Raw genomic sequence first — 6,805 nt, 5'->3', positions numbered from 1 at the left:
TCTCAGTTAATAGAGCAGGTAGAAGGAGCTTTTATAGATGAAATACAGGAAAAAGCTGAATTTGAATGGTGTAAAAATGGAGTCGATAGAAAAAAGGGAAATGTAATGGGAGAAAGACAAAGGAGAAGGGCAATAGGCCAAGATATTTCATATACTAAGATTTTTCCTTATTACAATGAGCTATTGCAATGATATGGAAGGGGGGAAGGCAAGGGGGAATGAGGGAATCTTTGCTCTTATCAGAGGTGGCTAGGAGAGGAAACAACATATATACTCAATGGGGTATAGACATCTGGAGTAAGAAGGGGGGGGGCAAAGGGGGAAGGGGTAGGGGTGTGAATGAAGGAGAAGAGAATGGACTGTGGGGGTAGAGTGGTCAGATACAACACATTCTCTTTTTTGCTTCTTGCAAGGAGCTGGGATTGGATGGCCTGTCCGGGACCATAGGGCCAGGTGGATGCTGGGCCTAGGGGGTGGTATGGGGGCTCTGGGCCTCTTGTCCCTAGGGCCAGGGATCTTTCTGCTGTGCCACTCAGCTACCCTACAGCAGTCAGTGAAAGGAGAGAGAAAATTTAGTACATGGTAGCGGAGAAATAAGAAAGGAGGGAGTTGTGATCAGCAATGGCAATGGTGGAAAAATATGGAAGTAACTTTTGAGATGGACTTATCATAAAGAAGGTGATCCACCTGCAACAGAGTTGGTGTTGTTGGAACACAAACTGAAGCACATTTTTTATTATTATTATTATTTTGGGGGGGGGGTGCAGGGCAAATGGGGCTGGGTGGCCTGCCTGGGGCCTCATAGCAGGGTGATCATTGGGTATCTGAGGCCAGATTTGGACCCCGGGTGCTCCTGGCTCAAGGGCCAGTGCTCTGTCCGCCACCCAGCCACCCCTACTATTATTACTATTTTATTTTTATTTTAGGTCTTTTTTTTCTTTTTTTCCTTTTTGCAGGGCAGTGGGGTTGGGGTGGCTTGCATGTCACACAGCTGGGTGACTGTTGGGTGTACCGGGCCGGATATGGGCTCAGGTTCTACTGGCTCCAGGGCTGGTGCTCTGTCCACTGCACCACCTGGCCATACCTACAATTATTACTATCTTTTAATTTCAATTTTAATTTTTTTCTCTCCCCTTTATCACTCAAGCAAGTCTATATTTTGGGGGGGAGGGGATATTTTGATTACTCTTAAACAAGAATATTTTATTGGCTCTCCCTGGCCACAATGTTTTCCAACAGGACCTGGCTTTGGCTTCCCCCATAAGGAAATGGCCAGGGCTGGTCCTGGAGCCCTAGGGCCATTGCTGCTAAGGAGCCCGAAGCTGGAGGGAGACTATGGCGTCCAGCAGTAACTGGCTGTCTGGGGTGAACGTGGTGCTGGTGATGGCCTATGGGAGCTTGGTATTTGTGCTGCTGTTCATTTTTGTGAAGAGGCAGATCATGCACTTTGCTATGAAGTCTCGAAGAGGTCCTCATGTCTCTGTGGGATGCAATGCTCCCAAGGATCTGAAGGAAGAGATTGACATCTGACTATCCAAGGTTCAGGATGTAAAGTATGAACCCCAGCTTCTTGAAAAGAATGATGCCAAACTTTTGCAGCTGGAGACACCAGGAAATCAACATTGCTACAACTACTTGTACAGAATGAAAGCATTGGATGCCATTCATGCCTCTGAGATACCATTCCATTCAGAAGGCCGGCATCCTCATTCTCTGATGGGCAAGAATTTCCGCTCCTATCTGCTGGAGCTTCGAAACACAAGTACCACCTTCAAGGGTGTCCGCAAAGCTCTCATTGATACCTTGCTAGATGGCTATGAAACATCTCGATATGGAACTGGTGTCTTTGGCCAGACTGAATATCTACACTATCAGGAAACACTAAGTGAACTAGCTGCAGCTGTCAAAGCTCGAGGTAGAAGTTCCCAGCGACAGCACTAGTCAGCAGCTAAGGATCTAACACAGTCTCCTGAAGTTTCCTCCCCAACAACTATCCAAGTCACTTATCTGCCCTCCAGCCAGAAGAGTAAAAGAGCTAAGCACTTCCTAGAGCTGAAGAGTTTTAAGGATAACTACAACACCCTAGAGAGCACTCTCTGACTGAATTTGGGGATAGCCATAGTCAATATGGTTCTACTATGAGATTCCAGTCTTAGTACCCAGGGATTTCTCCAGGGCAGGAGACAGCAGTATTATCATTATTATGCTCAGAATTTTTTGAAATGTGTTCCTGGAAATCCTTCCTTAGCTTATCCCTCTATCTGTTGTAGAACTTGAAGTTCCATGAGGCCCTTGTGAATCTCCCTCTCCAAAAGCATTTTTATGGAGTTGAATCCACATATTTTTCTTCTGTCTGTGTCACTTCCTCCTTACCCATTTTATTATTGATCATCATTATTTTTTGACCTCTCCCAAAAGCAGATTTATTCTAAATAGGTTAGTGGGGGTAGGAGGGGGGGGCACTTACATTGGAAGTGGAAACCATATCTTACCTACTTGGATGGGGACTCTAGCCCATGGACATATTATTTAAAGTCGTGGTGTGAAAAGGGTGGACAGGAGCTAGGGTGTTATACTTAAAACAAACCCTATTCAAATTTGTGTTGTGTTTAGTGTACTGCCTTGCAATCAAGATGAGACTTAGAGGAACTGATGTGATATAGCCACTAATTCCATATTCCCCCTCCCCTGCCTCCCCAAGAAGTCACTGTACTAGTCTTTCTTTATAAAATGGTTATTTAATAAAACAGCCAAAAAAAACAATATTTTATTAATGTATAAAAAACCATTATTTGTACAAATAAATAAAAAAAGAAGTGTGGAGGAGTTGAAGTCTTTTCAGAGAGCACCATAGAAAGACAGAGAAAGAGTGAGAGAAGACAAGAGAAGGAAAAGAAGGAAAGGGCAGCAGGGGAAGGGAATACTTGAACTACATAAATGTGGCCCCTTCCTTATTCAAGGTTCAAGGAGAATGAGTCAAAACAGAGTTTAAGAAGGAAGGGTCTCAGTCAAAGGAATACTTTGAATTGTACATCATTCAGGAGATCAACATGCATTTTGAATACTAATGGCTGATCATTCTATGATTTCTATTTTTTTCTCCTTTTCAATGAGGCTCCTTTTTAATACTAACTGAATGCTTGTGAAATAGAAAGTTCCTAGGATATTAGAATATTATACCATTCTCTTAGATACATTGCAATGAATGAACCCCCCCCCCAACAAATACTGTTAGGTGTGGGAATCTAAACTATGAAGAAGATGCTATCAGAGCCATCCAGTTAAACAATTAGCATTTTTAAAGTACTTACTATACACTCAAGCTAATTGTTTGAGATTTAAAAAAAAAGACAAAGGACAATTTTTATTCTCAAGAATCTCATGGTCTAATGGATAAAATTACATTAAAACAATTATATACAAACAAATAATATACAGGATAAATTGGAACTAATCAATAGAAGGAAAGAACTAGTAGTAATTGGGATCAAGAAAGGCTTCCCACAGAAAAATGGGATTTTACCTGGTATTTGAAGGAAGCCAGGAGACAGAGATGAGGAAAAAGAGTATTTCAGACATGGGTAACAGGCAGTGAAAATGCTTGAAGGTAGGGTATCTTGTGACAGGAATAGCAGTGATGCCAATGTTACTGGATCACAAAGTACATGGGGCTGTAAGGTATAAGAAGACTAGAAAGATAAGATAGAACCACGTTCTGAAGGGCTTTCCATATTCTATTTTATTCTGGAAGTGATAGGGAGTCAGTGGAATTTATTGAATAGAGGAGTATTTTGGTTATATATAACGTTAGGAAGATCAAGTTAGCAGTTGAATGGAGGACAGACATGAGGCAGGGAAACCAACCAACAGAAAACGCTAATAGTTTATATGTGAGGTGATGAGGGCCTGCACCAAGGTAATGGTGGTGTCAGAGGAAAGAGATAATGAAGGTAAAATTGATAGGAATTGGCAAAAGATTGAATGAAGCATCAATAATGATACCTAGTTTGCCAGACAAGATAGCATAGAGAATGGTGGTATTACTAATGATACTGGGAAGTTCTGAATGGGAGAAGATTTGAAGAAATACATTAAGTCAAAGATGGTTTTCCAGTATCTTATAGATGGTTTTTTTCAAGTCTAAGGATATGTTGTATCAATGATCAAGGACCAACCAACTTCTGCCTTTTGTGAATTTTCTGAGCATTTTCTCAGTAGAGTCTTCCAAATTACCTAGACAGATACTCAACAATGAATACATTTGGAAAATAATAATAGAACCATTTGTCCCTAACACTGGATTCTTGAAGTTCAGGTGAAATAAAGATTCTGGCCCTAGAAAACAAAACTACATGCAATGAGTGTTAATTACAACAAGGTAAATGACTGGCGGAAGGGAAAATTTCCTAACAATTCTGTTCTGTTCATTTATTTCAATCATATCTTGACTCTGTGACTTAATTTTCTTAATAAAGATACTGGAATGATTTTTCATTTCCTTCTCTAACTCATTTTATAGATGAGGAAATTGAGACGAACAGTTAAATGACTTATCCCAGGTCACACAGATAATAAGTGACAGACTATGAGCTCAGAAGATATTTTCCTGACTTCAGGCCCAGTGCCATCTAGCTGAGAACTGACCAAAAATACAACAGCCTCTAATATAATAGAGCAGTGCTACCAGGAAACACTGAGATTCTCTGCAACATAGCATTTCAAGTTTGTTCCCTGATTCATTCAATTCAATTAGACTAACATTTGTAGACAACTATAAAATACAAGGTTATATAGTGAGCTAGCTTCCTGAGATCTTTCTTTTCCTCTGCAAAGATACCTTTGGTGAGACCAGGTAGAGGCAACTTGCATGGAACTAGAAGTTCTATCCAATCTCAGGAGCACATAAAGAGTAGGCAGGTTCTATAGTCTTTGGAAGTCCAGTCTCTATAAGATGGTTACATGGCACTGAGTTGATAATATAAGAAGTAAAAATAAAATTGTTCATTTCTTCATAGATCTTATTGGGGATATAACAAACACAAGATAAATATATAAAAGAGAGAGAGAAAATGCTAAAACTTGAGGTTTTGCAGATGATGGTGATTAATATTAATGATATAATTGTCAACTTAACCCTTGGCCTTGGGTTAAGTTCTGGATTTAAACAGATCAGGTTCCATTTTGGAGTTGCTCCAAAAATCATATCTGATTTTGAACACTTCCTGTCCTTTTTGGAAAAGTCATCTAAGAAAGTAACTCAGATCTGTAGTATTTTCACTGTATGAGTAGGATGTAAGTTCCCTGGGAATCACTTATGTTATTTACCACCATGGCTACAAACCATTCTGAGAATGGTCTAAAAAAACTGCTCTCTCTGAAAACATACCGAAGCACCTGAAAGACCTACAAGCCAATAGCATAAATACCAAGTCAGTCTCTGTCTTACTCAGGCTCAACTAGGTGACACAATGGATAGAGTGATGATCTTGGAGACAAGAAGACCTGAATTCAAATCCATCTTTGGAAAGTTACTAGCTATGAGACCCTGGGCAATTCACATAATCCTGTTTGCCTTGATTTTCTCATATGTAAAATGAGCAGGAGAAGGAAAAGGCAAACAATTCTGAGATCTTTGCCAAGAAAACTCCAAATGGGGTCATGAAGAGTTGGATATGACTGAAAATGAACAAACAAGTACTCATTTCCTTCCTTCATTCCAATTCATGGTATAAAAGAAAATTGTGAAATTTAAGCTGTATGAAGTCCTGAACTTTGAATACATGTTCAATACAGCATGCTAATACTTCAGAAAGATATAAATTGTCTTCTGAATAATTAGTCTCTATATACATTTATATTATATACTATCAGATCCCTATTGAAGAGGAAGACAAGTTAACTTCATTTGACCCATGGAGTTTTATAAATTGAGCAGAGTGAATATCATAAAATATTTCCATAATTCTAGTTAAATTTTGGTAGGTCTTGGCAGAAAATGGTAGATAAGAAAAACTATATAGAGCTACCTAACCAACATCAGTTTGTGTGGGTACACAGGCTATTCTAACAGCCATGACACAAATCATCTCCAAGTAAACCGCCACCTGGACAGTCTCAGGAGCTGGCTTGCCGCCCTGAGAGATAAGGTGAGCTGGAGTCCTTGGGAGCCAGAGTCCTTGGGAGCTGGACATTCCGCCCCACTGTCCAAGGGCACTAGACACAGCCGTACCTTATCATCTCCTCCCTAATGTACCCTCCTACCCTGTAATGCAAGAAGCTGCGTATACACACCGCTTGCACCCCCTAACCATTACCTCATTATTCTTTGTTCTACCCCGGAAGACCTAACAGTATATATGTAATAGCTAAGCAATAATAAAATTGAGCTGGAGGCATAAGGCAGTAGTGGCTCGACTCCTTATTCTCAGCTCCCCTCCTCGAGGGAGGTCGCTGCTGTGGGCCCCAAGGAAGCAAGCCACAACAAATGGTGCCGAAAACCCGGGATCCCCCTCTGAAGAGCTCTTCAGACTCTCACTCCTCCTTGCTGGCCAAGGTAAGTGCCCCATTCGGGCTGGTCTCTCGACAGCCCCCCGGCCCCAGCGGCCCCACGGCTATTAGAGCCCCCTGTAGTCCCTTATCCTAATGGGGAATCTTCCCCCTTCTTCCCAAGATACGCAAGTACGGGTTCTTAAACAACTCCTAAGTTCCAGTCGCCTGAAATGCACTGAAAAAGAATGTAAGATAACACTCCAGGAGGTTTTGGCTTTGGCCCCTTGGATTGAAGCTGGTCACATCCTGGATCCCG

General features: G+C 41.1%; 1 pseudogene; it reads left to right on the top strand.

Moving 5' to 3' along the window:
- Nucleotides 1-1,320: 1,320 nt before the first annotated feature.
- Nucleotides 1,321-2,287, top strand: LOC141492029 (protein C1orf43 homolog pseudogene; annotated as a pseudogene).
- Nucleotides 2,288-6,805: the final 4,518 nt, after the last annotated feature.

This window comes from Macrotis lagotis, chromosome 6, assembly GCF_037893015.1.
Source record: "Macrotis lagotis isolate mMagLag1 chromosome 6, bilby.v1.9.chrom.fasta, whole genome shotgun sequence".
NCBI lineage: Eukaryota > Metazoa > Chordata > Mammalia > Peramelemorphia > Peramelidae > Macrotis > Macrotis lagotis.
The sequence above is the reverse complement of the archived record's forward strand: the minus strand, read 5'-3'. Positions and strand labels throughout refer to the sequence as shown.